The following is a 13,346-nucleotide window of genomic DNA, read 5'->3' on the forward strand; positions in this document are numbered from 1 at the left end:
GGTTATATTGGCTGGATGGATCTGTTATAATCCCCTTAACCCCCCAATAAATGACGCCGCTTCTTCTCTCTACAACCAAGAGGCCAAACTTCAACAACTTTAACACGAACACCAACATATTCACATTCTGCTCCTGTTTGTAAAGCCTGCAACTGCAAGTTAAACCACATAACTTAAAAAAAAGGTATGTTGACTGTGATCAAGGAAACGTCGGGAACTCTTCGATTTACAGGCCGGTAACCACGTGATAACTACGTAACAAGAAATAGCTAAGACACAACGGTCAGTTTCATGGTAATGTCATGTCAAGTCCTTTGCAATTGACCATTATTTCTGGGCTATTTCTACACAATCAATCATTATTTCTTATATATTTTTATATATCTCATATATTTCTCAACATTGCTATGAAATAAAACATTATTTCTAGGCTATTTCTTGACATTATGACACAATTACTTGTAATTTCTTGGCTATTTCTTTGCATTATCACATAATAAGCGGTCTGTAAATTAAAGGGTTACTGAAACGTCTTCCTTTGCTTTCAAGCTAAGTCGTGTACAAGTCTATAAACACACACACAGGTCTTTGAGCTGCAGACGAAGGTGACCACTATTTTGAGATTTTTCTTTAAACTTTTTTTTGGACAAATTTTACCACTTTTTTCTAGAATTTTTTTTTTTTTTTTTACAGAGAGAGAGAAATTTAACCACTTTTTTTTTTATAGATTTTGCTTTAAACTTTTTTTTTTGAGAAATTTTACTAGTTTCTCCTAGAATTTTAAAAAAACTGAAAATGTTGCCAATTTTTTGAGAATTTTTTTTTCCTTTTTTTTTTTTTTTTTTTTTTTTTTAGAATTCTTACCACTTTTTTAAAGAATAAAAAAAAATATATTTTTTGGGGAAAATTTGTATCACTTTTTCTATATAAAAAGTATTTTTTCCAGAATTTTCTCAACAAATTCACGCCATTGGCCCTAATTTGAACATATGAATTGACTAAAAAAGTAATGTTCTTCAGTCTCAGAACAAATATTTGTGTGGCGGTGTTGCCATGGAGATGAGAGCTGGGACACCGGGTCGGAGGCTCTGATCTGACAAGGTTGGTTTTCAGCCAAGAAGATGCTCCATTCTCCCTGGAACTAGTTACTAGTCATTGGTTCAACCAGAACTAGGACTCTGCAGCTGGAGTTAAAGGACACATGGAGCTGAGTTAAGGTGGAAATCCTGGTTCCATGGTTCCTCCTTAACTCTAATATATTCACCGCTTCCTGTGAAGGTCCAGCGGGCCCTGATGTGTCAAGGCCGCCCGTCATGATGCAAAAAGCATTACAGTATATCCTCTTTTCATTTCCCTGGAAGTCGTCATGGAACCGTTTAGTTCTTATTCTGGCAGCAGCGACTGCGTAAGCAAAACCATCACACCCACTCCTCTCCTCTCCGCTCCGCTCCGCTGCCCAGTCAGTCGCCTTTCTGGGAAACAAAACGTCCAAGTTTAACCTCTTATCTCTTCCTCTTCCCTTCCCTTCTCCTCTCCTCTCCTCTCCCCTTCCTGTCATTCAGAACATGAAAAAAAAAAACTCAACTCCAACTGAGGGGGAAAATAGATCGCTGAACAAACGGCTCAGGTCTATTTATGGCGAATGCCGCACATTCCACACACCTCAGATATCTCCCAGTGTTTGGTTGTGGCTGCTGCGACCATGTCACTGCAGGATGCTGCGGCTTCCTCTCTCTTTTCTTTTCGATCTTACTCACTCCCCCGTTTTTTATTCTGTCCCCACTTCCTTTCCTTTCTGTTTTTTAAGCAACATCCTTTTTGGTCTCTCCATGTGTGTGTGTGTGTGTGTGTGTGTGTGTGTGTGTGTGTGCGTCTACACCCATAGACCAGAGGAGCAGCTATAATTGTTCTCTCGTTCTCCAGAAGGAATGTCTAAAAGCATACCGGCCTTTTGAAGTGGCCCATTGTCTGTTGACCTCAGTAGGTGAGGAGGTGACGGAGGGGGAGAAGGGGGGAGGAGGAGAGGGAGGGAGGGGTGGAGACGGATGGAAAAGAAGCAAATAGGACCGAAGAGGAAGAGATGACGAGAGATATGTTACATATATGAATAAATCGTTGCTGCAGTGAATATTTACGTAAGCTGCAGGGTTTCATACATCGAGGTCAAATATCAACACAACTTTTACTTTTACTCTTATTTCAGCTTTATTGGTCAAGTATCTGCACGCATACAAGGAATTTAACTCTGGTTTTGCATAACTCTTTGTATTTACATATACAAAGACGTACAGAACAAGCTGCAATAAGTTAAAGAACACAAAAACAGTTAAATAAAGTGGTCAGTGGCCACAGACTGTAGCCTACTGTACAAGAGCAAGTAGTGCAAACAGACAATAAGGTAGTGCCATGAGATAAATGATAAATACTGGAAAAATATGAATTTATCCAATGTACAATGTACATATCATTCATACTACATAGCTACTTATATTATGAGAAGCTATGTAGTATGAATGATGTGTACATTGTAAGTTTGACATGTCTATATATTTATATATTATGCACAGCAGAATTTGTATTGACAATATTTACAGTGGGTATAACAGTGGCAGTGTGTGATTTGTAAAGATTGTGGCGAGAACTATGGAAATATGGAAAAATTGAAAAATGAAACTCTGGTTAAACTTTGAGTTCTTAAACATGACCAGAAAAACGTTTAAGTTGAAACACAACTGAAATGTGTCGACACTGAACAACTTCTACAACTTCTGCAGCTTTGCAGATACAGAAAGTAAAAAGTTTTCTTCAATGAGCTGGTGAGATGAACCTGTTCTCTCAACAACAGATAATTGTCGAAGCTGCTGCCACAAACAAAACTAACCAACAAACACTTCTCTTCTTCACTGAACATGTGATGAACCAGATGTATAACAAATGACACCAGGTTAAAAATCAAAGTTGTAACATCAACTCAGTTTTCCTCTGAGGTGAAACCACGTGATCCGAGTCCAGATGCGGCAGCGTCAACGTCATTTAATGTCTGATTTATAAAAGGAAGCTGCTGCTGCTGCAAACACACTCTCAGTGTTGTTTTACAGCTTCATGCCGTCGCCCCCGGTGACGGTGCAGGTATCTGCCCCCCGGGGGGGTCAGACCTCAGAGTCTCCTCCGGTTATTTTCTGCCCCGGCCTCCTCCTCCTCCCCCTCTTCCTCCTCCTCCTCCTCTTCATCATCCTCCTCCTCTTCATCATCCTCCTCCTCCTCCTCCTCCTCCTCCTCCTCCTCGCCTCCCAGAGACTTCTGTCTGTATAATTTAACTAAAAATGGACGCCAAGAACTTCTGGCTGAAAATAGTTGCGTCAGTTACTGTAACACAACAGTGGGAGGGTGAGTCAGGCGGCGCGCGAACACGACCGACGAGCGACCGCGCTGGAGAAACACACAGCTGCTTTCCCCTGGTTCCTGACTGACTGCATCATGGTTCTGGGTCTGGTCCAGAGATGAAGGTTTCCCGTAGAGAGAGAAACAAGTCAACTATCTCAGTTTGAGTCACGTGTCCAGGAGTGAAGGCTGCAGCAGGAAGTGACCGGGCCTCAAGTCTCAAGTCAAGTCAAGTTAAAGCAGAAGTAAGCGATCCGGTCGTTTTGGCTAATGCTGCGTTCCAGGCAGGCTTTTGAAAGTCACGACTTACGACTTTGTAGCGTTCCAGGCAACCCACTGGTGTTTTTCCGACCTGTTTTACCTGTGAAAGTCACTATAACGGCCACTCGTAACTTCTGACCCGTGAACTCGTACCAGATCGAACTGGTACGACTTCACAGGTCGGAAAAACACGAGTTACGGGTTGCCTTGAACGCACCATAACGTCTTGTCAGCCGATGGAGTTAGCAGCCCCCGCCCTCGTCATGGATCTATTGGTCCTCGTCCCTACGTCACCACATTCACGCGCATCCCTTGGCTGCACACACAGAGAGGACTGCCCCTTCATGCCGTTCTCTCTCCTCATTGGATAAAGGTTGTAGGATACAAGGAAAGTTTTCTCCTGGGCTCAGAGCAGAGCAGAGTGACTGACAGACCCGTGTTTCAGACCAAACACTCTATAGAAGTGATTGCTGTCGGAAGATATAACTATTTAAGACTTATATTAACACCAGGGTTGGGAGGGTTACTTTAAAAATGTATTCCAGTACAATTACAAGTTACCTGTTAGAAAATGTAATTAGTAACTTACTCTAAGTACCACAAAATTAAAGTAATGTAACGGATTACATGTAGTTACTTTTGGATTACTTTAATACCAAACATGCAAATTCAGTCACGCAGCCATCACGCATCAATCCACGCAGAGGAAACAGGAAATGAAACGCACCGAGCATCCGCTAAATTTCAAAATAAAACACAATGGATAAACTCTCGATTGTAAATCATCACTTTATCAACATTAGTGACAGCCGCGGCACAAACCACGAGTTAATACACACTCAAACCGAAGCAACAATAATGTTAACTGTACTCAACAAGCTAGTATTACAAGGTCAACAGATATGACAGACAACCAGCTGTGTGTGTGTGTGTGTGTGTGTGTGTGTGTGTGTGTGTGTGTGTGTGTGTGTGTGTGTGTGTGTGTGTGTGTGTGTGTGTAAAGAAGAGAGGGAGAGAGAGAGAAAGTCTGTAACCTGCTAGCTGTTAGCTACCGTAGCTCAGGCGTCGGTCTCCCCCCGTCAGGTAAAAGCTGCCGTTTATTCCTCAAATGAAGCTCATTACGTTGTTGAGCCTCTCCGGTACAGTTATCCATCACTGCTGTTGAATTAGCCGCTAAACTGCTGGACGCTAAAACCGAGGGGCCGTCTGTGTTTACAATTCACGAAAGCAACGTGAACTTACGTACCGCTCACACTCAGTAGAGTCATTGGTAGAGTTACGCAATCAGGCTGCGTAGCCTCAGCCACACACACACCATACAGGCAGAAGAGGCAGAGCAGCTCTGTCTGTGTGATCACCTCTGAAACTACAAAGAGACGGCGAGTGGCTTCTACGGCCGCTCTATAGCCTGCAGGTTGATTTTTAAAATGTGAAGTAATCAGACAAGTAATCTCCGTTTTTATCAAAAGTACCGGTAATCTGATTACGGGTTTTTTTTATGTACTTGTAACGGACTACAGTTACCCTTTTTTTGTATCCTGATTACGTAACGCCGTTACATGTAGTCCGTTACTCCCCAAGCCTGATTAACACAAAAATATCGCTTACTTCTGCTTTAAGTTAATTTAATTTAAGTTGAGTTGAGTTGAGTTGAGTTGAGTCACTTTATTATTGCAATTTTACCTGCAGAATCTGATCTTAATAAAGTGTAAATACAATATACTGTATTAGTAACTGTCAGTTAGCATCATTGGCCAATTTACCCAACCTGTTTAAATAATAAGACAATCTATCTATCTATCTATCTATCTATCTATCTATCTATCTATCTATCTATCTATCTATCTATCTATCTATCTATGTATCGACGTCCAGGTTTGAATCGAGTCTCAACTCTTTTATCTTTTGTCAAGTCAAGTCACAAGTCGTCAAAACAGAGACTCGAGTCTCCATCTCTGGATCGCAGGTTAGAGTCCTACAACTTTATAGGAGGAGAGGATCGGATCAGACCAGAGTTTGATATTACAGTAAACTTTCAAAGTTTCTTTTAGACCGGTGAGTGAAATCTGACTCTGTACTGTAGCAGCAATACAACCTTCAAACAGCTCTGTGCTAATAACGTTGTTGATAGAAGCTTTATACAGCCGAGAGGCCACACAGCAACAACAGGTCTGGTTTTCTGCTTCTGTCTGTAACGTCTCCTTTAGTGCATCACGTTAAACCACATAACTAGAAATAAGTCTGTTGACTGTGATCCAGGAAACGTCTTGACTTGCTTTCATGCGAAGTAGTAAAGAAAATAATTTGAGCTTCAGACAAAAGTGGAGCAAACACAAGGTGAAAACTATTATATGAAGTCAAAGGGAACTATAATAAAGACATTTGGACGATATCAGTTTTAAGATCATCGTCTTTTTATAAGTCTAACAGACAAATAGTTTCCTTTGTTATACTGACTGAAGTGTTGGTCTCACGGTGCGCGCACACACACACACACACACACACACACACACACACACACACACACACACACACACACACACACACACACACACACACACACACACACACACACACAATCAAATTTATGAGGATGTGAATATCTGTGTTTGTGTTACAGCGGAAAAAGCTTTTAGGAAAACGTCTCGTCCAAGCAGCTTTTGCAATCATTCCTCCTCCTCCTCCTCCTCCTCCTCCTCCTCCTCCTCCTCCCTCATTCAGAAACACAACACAAAGTACTTGCTCCTCTCTCTCTCTCTCTCTCTGCCATGGCCCAAGGCACACAGTGTACAGTTACTCACATCCCCAGGAAACGGAGGTATGACATCACCTTATTATCTCCTGTGGGCCCATGGGAAGACCGGAGGGGGGAGAGACTGAGAGGGGGAGGGAGGGAGGGAGGGAGGCTGAGTGAGAGAGAAAGAGAAAGAAGAAACAACAGAAACAAAGTCCAAGAAGAAAAGACAGAGAGAGAGAGAGAGAAACAGAGACATGAGGCCGAATGAGGAGAGGTGTTTCCAGATGTGTCCAAAGTGATTCTGCGTCACAGCTAAATGTGACAAATGGACTGTTTCTCTGTTACACAACAGCAGCTTGAAAGCTGTTGCTGTCAATCACACACACAGTGGCGTGCACGAGGGGAGGGGGCCCAATTGTTGAAAAACGCGTGCTAACGTGCCCTCTAGGAGCTAAAATGCGTGCTAAAGTGCCCTCTTGAAAGCCAAAACACGTGCTAAAGTGCCCTCTAGGAGCCAAAACATGTGCTAAAGTGCCCTCTAGGAGCCAAAACGCGTGCTAAAGTGCCCTCTAGGAGCCAAAACATGTGCTAAAGTGCCCTCTAGGCGCCAAACCGCGTGCTAAAGTGCCCTCTAGGAGCCAAAACATGTGCTAAAGTGCCCTCTAGGAGCCAATACGCGTGCTAAAGCGCCCTCTAGGAGCTAAAACGCGTGCTAAAGTGCCCTCTAGGAGCCAAAACGCGTGCTAAAGTGTCCTCTAGGAGCCAAAACGCGTGCTAAAGTGCCCTCTAGGAGCTAAAACGCGTGCTAAAGTGTCATCTTGGGGGCCAAAACGCGTGCTAAAGTGCTCTCTAGGAGCCAAAACGTGTGCTAAAGTGCCCTCTAGGAGCCAAAACGCGTGCTAAAGTGTCCTCTAGGAGCCAAAACGCGTGCTAAAGTGCCCTCTAGGAGCCAAAACATGTGCTAAAGTGCCCTCTAGGAGCCAAAACGCGTGCTAAAGTGTTCTCTTGGGGGCCAAAATGCGTGTTAAAGTGCCCTCTAGGAGCCAAAACGCGTGCTAAAGTGCCCTCTAGGAGCCAAACCGTGTGCTAAAGTGCCCTCTAGGAGCCAAACCGTGTGCTAAAGTGTCCTCTAGGAGCCAAAACGCGTGCTAAAGTGTCCTCTAGGAGCCAAAACGCGTGCTAAAGTGCCCTCTAGGAGCCAAAACGCGTGCTAAAGTGCCCTCTAGGAGCCAAACCGTGTGCTAAAGTGTCCTCTAGGAGCCAAAACACGTGCTAAAGTGCCCTCTAGGAGCCAAAACGCGTGCTAAAGTGTCCTCTAGGAGCCAAAACGCGTGCTAAAGTGCCCTCTAGGAGCTAAAACGCGTGCTAAAGTGTCATCTTGGGGGCCAAAACGCGTGCTAAAGTGCTCTCTAGGAGCCAAAACGTGTGCTAAAGTGCCCTCTAGGAGCCAAAACGCGTGCTAAAGTGCCCTCTAGGAGCCAAAACGCGTGCTAAAGTGCCCTCTAGGAGCCAAAACATGTGCTAAAGTGCCCTCTAGGAGCCAAAACGCGTGCTAAAGTGTTCTCTTGGGGGCCAAAATGCGTGCTAAAGTGCCCTCTAGGAGCCAAAACGCGTGCTAAAGTGCCCTCTAGGAGCCAAACCGTGTGCTAAAGTGCCCTCTAGGAGCCAAAACATGTGCTAAAGTGCCCTCTAGGAGCCAAAACGCGTGCTAAAGTGCCCTCTAGGAGCCAAAACGCGTGCTAAAGTGCCCTCTAGGAGCCAAACCGTGTGCTAAAGTGCCCTCTAGGAGCCAAAACGTGTGCTAAAGTGCCCTCTAGGAGCCAAAACGCGTGCTAAAGTGTTCTCTTGGGGGCCAAAATGCGTGCTAAAGTGCCCTCTAGGAGCCAAAACGCGTGCTAAAGTGCCCTCTAGGAGCTAAAACGCGTGCTAAAGTGCCCTACAGGAGCCAAAACGTGTGCTAAAGTGCCCTCTTCAGTGGCAAGGACGTGCTATATGTGCCCTTTTTTTTTCCTTTTCGCCCCTGCCCTTTCAAAAAGTCTGTTCACACAGACACACACACACACACACATGCACACTCAGTCAGGACCTTCTTTATGAGGTATGCATTGAAAACAGAGGCCGGTGGAAAACAATCACTGCGGTCGGTGTAATAATCCTCGTTATGTGTGCGAGCTCAGAGAAAGAGGTCAGGTTGAGGAAATCAACAGAGTGCTGGATTTTATTACTCACACATGACCAAGAACCACTCATTATCTGGACTGACACTGCTCTAGGACCCAGCAGCCTCTTTTCTCTCCTCTTTTTGGAGAAGAAACTTTATTAGACTCGTTGTTGTTCATCCATCAGTCTGTGAGTGTGAAGCAGGAAACAGACAAAGACACTGATATCATTCATAATGTCACAACGTTACGTAACCTGAAGTTCAGACCTCGACAGGTTTAGACACTTCATCCTGTGATATTCACACTGAAACTTGTTATACCCATGGTTATGATACTGAATTTAAAGGGATAGTTCAACATTTTGGCAAATTGGCCCATCACCATAATCCCTATAGTCATAGCAGTAGGTTTGTTACCTTTAATTGTCGGTGCAAGCTGTTTTTAGAACGGTGGAGCAGAGCCGTGAGCTGCCCAGAGCTAGGCTACGGAGGCTCATTATGGGATTTCTTGGTTTCCCTCATCAAACTCATCAAATACACAATCCAACAACTCCACAACGCTCTGGTGGACAAGTTGTGAGCTGCACATTCACCACGCTATGAGATAATAACACAACGTTACCACACAGAGTTGTTTTAGAGGGAAATTGAGAGACTGTTGATGAAAAACTGTCCCTGAAGGCAACGCGCATCAGCGGTTTTGCATGAATTTCCCTCTAAAACAACTCCACAACTGTGACTAAAGGATGTCGTTCAGTGAAGTGAAGTTATCATCAAGTTCAACTCACAGATAATGATGTTAAACTGCACCAACACTGATAAACTTTAGATACTGACTCACTCTGCTCCTCCAGACTCAAACTGCAGCGACTTCACTATAAACACTGTTGGATCAAATAAACAACATCACAGGACTTATTATTATTAATGTGAACATGGAAACGGGAGCTCTACGGACAAAAACACGCTGCTAAATATAGAAAAGACAAACGACACATTAACGGTTTTAAAAATAACTTTGATTAACGTCATCTGGGTGGAAATAGACAAAGAAAAGAAACACAAGTTCATAGGAAAATTCATCACCTCCAGTTCGATTGTGTGTTTGAATCACACACACAATGAGAGGAAATAACTGTTTGAACACTGCGTCAGTTCAGAGTCTGGACCGACCACGACGCCGCTCAACTCTGAGGAGCGGTTCGACTTCTGACTCTTAATCTGAGACTGCAGCTTCGTGTGTGATGCAAGACAGACAAGTCAACACAACGGAAAGTACAACCACACACACGCACACACACACACACAAGCTTTCAGATGCCACCAGCTGATTTTAATATGATGATGATAATAAAACCACAGAGTTGATTGATCGTCACACTTAAACAACTCTGATGTTTCCATTCAGAGAAGAAGTTCAACATCATCATCATTATAAAAACTGAAATAAAAACAGGTCAACACCTACAAACCTACAAACCTACAACTGTCAATCAAACACACACAACTGAGACACCACTTCCTGTTTGGAAACTGTTGTCAAAGTGGAAAATGTACAAACGTTTAGTTCTGTGTTACACCGACTGAGACCGGTCTTCGTCTCACACCTTCAAGGTCTTGGTCTTGGTCTTTTTTTATGTTTTTATCCACAAATGTCTCTGTGTCACTGGCTCACTTTGGTTTATAATAATAAGAATAAGAATAAACTTTATTTCTATAGCACCTTTCAAAACCACGGTTGCAAGGTGCTTCACAGAATACAAAATACAATATCAGTGAGATAATAAAGCAGTTAAGATGAAAATTAATTATTAATTAATTATTATGAAAATATACAGAAAACAGTGAACAAGCATAAGATAAAATAATGGAAATAGATAAAACAAAGATCAAAATATGTCAAAAACATTAAGATTATTGTATATTATTATACATACTGTACTGTATATTGTATATTATTATTATTAGCATCAGAGCTGAAACAGAAAAGGCACGATCTCCCTTTGTCCTGAGCTCAGATGGACAACTAACAACATCAAGACACATCGTTACACTGCAAAAACTCAAAATCTTACCAAGAATATTTGTCTTATTTCTAGTCAAAATGTCATTTCTAGTCAAAACTAATCTCTTTTCACTTAAAATAAGACTCATCACATTAAAAGCAGCTTGTTTTTAGACACTTTTTTATGTCTTTCAAGCAGATTTTCACTTGAAATAAGTAGAAAAATCTGATAGTGGAGCAAGTTTTTCTTTCTTATTACAAGCACAAAAAACTTTCACTTTCACTGGCAGATTTTTCTACTTATTTCAAGTAAAAAAAATGTTTGAAACAAATGAAAATGATCTAAAAACAAGTTCATTTTTAGGTGATGAGTCTTATTTTAAGTGAAAAGAGATTAGTTTTGACTAGAAATTAGACATTTTGACAAGAAATAAGACAAATATTCTTGGAAAGATTTAGAGTTTTTGCATAAAGTGATGGTCTTGGACTCGGACTCATGTTTTATGTTGATTATTAGCATCAAGTTAAGTGGTTAAACCTTTTATTAAAAGTGTGAGAGAGATGAACCGGATTTATCCTGATTTACTCTCCACTTGAAAGATGTAAACTGATGTGAGTAAACGTCAGAGAGTGAACTGTGTGTGTGTGTGTGTGTGTGTGTGTGTGTGTGTGTGTTTGTGAAAGTGCAACACACACATAATTTAAAGGGCATCGAGTGACGCTGACACACTGACACACACACACACACAGAGCGGATGCGTCCTCGAAACACAGGAAGAACCAGCGTGATGGTTTTACGTTGCAGGTGTTTTGACCTGTGTCGTTTCTTCTTGTGTCGTCGTTGCTTCGTCCGACTCTTGACAGCAGCTCAGATATACAACACGTCAAACTACAGATCGTTTACTCCTCCACTGCTCTGTGGTCGCTGCAGCACACAGGAATTTGCATCATGTAACATAAATGATGCAAAAAGTAAAGCAGTAAAGCAAAGCTGTGCACTTACTGTGAAATAAAGCAGGTATTTGGACCAGAAAAGTATGTTTTGCATAATTTGTCTATAGAGAAAAGATCCCTGTGTGCACAAACAGGCAGATATGCAGATAGATACAGTGGTAAAGGATAGAATTTGTACTTTCTGTGATCTCAAAGATGTGGAGAATGAAATGCATTTTGTGTTATACTGTCCTAAGACTGTTGTTCAGTAAGGTCAATCAGTCAATCATATCAATTACATCCGGTTTGCCTGTCCACCTGCTGGTTTATACCAACATCCCTTGCTTTTTCTTTTAGTTTTTAGTATGTTTTTATTTGAACTTGGATTATAAGTATTTTAAACTATTTATTGCACCCTGCACTTTCTTTCTTTCTCTTCTCTTGGATATGTGTTTGCCTTTGTTACTGTTTTTATTGTATGTTATGCACTGTGTATGTATGTATTGCATGTACAAGGCAGCTGTTACAACTCCCTTGCCCAAGACAAATTTCCCCTTGTGGGTCAAATAAAGTTCATTTGATTTGAAGGTCAACTGAATGTGTGTGGTTGGACGACGTGGAGAAGCTGAAGCGTCTTTTTCAGTTTGATATATTTTCATAGAGATGAAGACGATTCTTCCTGAGGTCCACGTTGCATTAAATCAAACAATTGCACCATTACAGCATTTATACGAAGAATTACATAAGATTATTCATCCTAAACATATTAACATGATTATAGAAATGTATATAAAGTAGTAGCTACAATGTAAATGTGTTAACATGATAAAGAGAAATAATAGAGTTTTTTACATGATTATAGAAGAGTTATGTGTCGTATGTACGATTGTGTGGCAGGTAAAGCCAACAGGAAGTTGTCTACTGTCTAGTTGTTGATGTTCTTAGTAAATGTGTCTTGTAATCCCATATGGGACGGGCCACAATAAAATATTCATTCAGTTCAGTTCAGTTTACTTTATTACCCGTAGGTAGATTTGTTGTGTAACATTGATGACAGCACTGCAAAACTCAAACTCAAAATCTTTCCAAGAATATTTGTCTTATTTCTTGTCAAAACTAATCTCTTTCCACTTAAAATTAGATTCATCACCTAAAAATGAACTTGTTTTTGGATCATTTTCACTTGTTTCAAACGTATTTTCACTTGAAATAAGTAGAAAAATCTGCCAGTGAAAGCAAGTTTTGTGTGCTTGTAATAAGAAAGAAAAACTTGCTCCACTGTCAGATTTTTCTACTTATTTCAAGTGAAAATCAGTGAAAGAAGTAAAAAGTGTCTAAAAACAAGCTGCTTTTTAATGTGATGAGTCTTATTTTAAGTAGAATGAGATTTATTTTGACTAGAAATGACATTTTGATTAGAAATAAGACAAATATTCTTGGTAAGATTTTGAATTTTTGCAGTGAGGACATACAGAAGACGAGTTAACACACAGCACCAAACAGACATGGGCACTTTCATTGTTCACTGAGCAGAGTTAAAAGCACATAAGATACGACAAAGTTATGATACAAGGGAAAATAAAAAGGTTTAAAAACCATTTTTAGTAAATATAAATAAATAGATAAATAACAACGAGTCACAGGAAAGGATAGACCTCGAAGTGCATTAGGACTTATTTACGTAAAAGAGAAACAGCAGCAGGGACAAAGCTGTTCCTACAGCGTGTGGTCCTAGATCTCAGGACTATTCATTCATTCATTCATTCATTCATTCATTCATTCATTCATTCATTCATTCATCCATTCAATCATTCAATCATAGTCATCATTTTTAGTCAATGAGTCTTATTTTAAGTGAAAAGAGGTTA

The sequence above is a fragment of the Trachurus trachurus genome (assembly GCF_905171665.1).
Source record: "Trachurus trachurus genome assembly, chromosome: 14".
NCBI lineage: Eukaryota > Metazoa > Chordata > Actinopteri > Carangiformes > Carangidae > Trachurus > Trachurus trachurus.